The following is a 1,092-nucleotide window of genomic DNA, read 5'->3' as shown; positions in this document are numbered from 1 at the left end:
CAACCAGGATTGTAAGATTCTGAGAAAGGTCCGTAAGGCTTCTTGTATGTGCCTAATGCATTGCACTGCTCCTCATATACCCCTCTCATTTCACTTAAAGTGTGGCAATCCTGAGTAAGATGGCCCATTCCACCACAAACTAAACAAGGCTCATGTGCCTCTGTCCTTGCCACCATGTAGGGTCCTTTACTATCTTTACTTTTGAGGGCCTCAATTTACTTCGTCAAAGCTTTAACTTGAGCCTTGAGGCTGTCCTCTTCCCTTAATTGATAAACTCTAACTGGTCGGGACCTACTGGTGCTCTCAGTAGCACTCGGCTCAGTCTAAGTATGAGCTTTCTCAGCTAACTCATTCAGGTACTCGATAGCTTCATCAGGATCCTTTTAGAGAAAATCCCCATTGCACATCATCTCGACAAATTGGCGCTCTCGGATTGTGAGTCCATCATAGAAATAGCTTACGAGGCGCCAACTTTCATATCCATGGTGGGGACACGGATTTAACAGATCTTTAAAACGCTCCCAAGCTTGATAGAGAGTTTCGTTTTCCTTCTGAGCGAAATTCGAGATCTGTCGTTTCAAATTGTTGGTCTTATGGTGTGGGAAATACTTGTTAAAGAATGTCGTCGTCATTTCTTCCCACGTACCAATAGACCTGGGCCTAAGAGAATACAACCAGCTTTTGGCCTTGTCCTTCAGAGAGAAAGGGAAAAACTTCAATCTGACAGTGTTTGCGGCCACAGCACGGCTGTGAAAGGTGGCCACCACCTCTTTAAACTCCCGGATATGTACATAGGGGTTCTTATTCTCTAACCCGTGAAAAGTTAGAAGAAGTGCAATCATGCCCGGCTTGAAATCTGTGGGCGGTGCATTCGGTGGGAACATGATGCAAGATGGGGTGGCCGTGCGCGTTGGGTGCAAGTAATCTTGCATCGTCCTCTACTGAACTTCCTCGTGTTGTGCCATTGCGAATAGATTTTGAAATGCGAATTCCAACGACGAGTGCGAAGATGGAGACGTAGTAGACGAGTCGGATAGAAATTCACTAGGGGTTTCTAGGTCTGGACGTTGAGCAAATCTCCCTAGTTCGTCT

At 46.0% G+C, this 1,092-nt stretch overlaps 1 non-coding gene across 1 annotated transcript; it reads left to right on the top strand.

Moving 5' to 3' along the window:
* Positions 1–477: 477 nt before the first annotated feature.
* On the top strand, positions 478–584 carry LOC112091581. The gene has a single exon (XR_002902201.1). It is a non-coding gene; the product is annotated as a small nucleolar RNA R71 (small nucleolar RNA).
* The last annotated feature ends 508 nt before the right edge of the window (positions 585–1,092 follow it).

The sequence above is a fragment of the Morus notabilis genome, unplaced genomic scaffold, assembly GCF_000414095.1.
Source record: "Morus notabilis unplaced genomic scaffold, ASM41409v2 Scaffold155, whole genome shotgun sequence".
Taxonomy (NCBI): Eukaryota; Viridiplantae; Streptophyta; class Magnoliopsida; order Rosales; family Moraceae; genus Morus; species Morus notabilis.
Note: the sequence above shows the minus strand (reverse complement) of the source record. Positions and strands in the feature narration are given on the sequence as shown.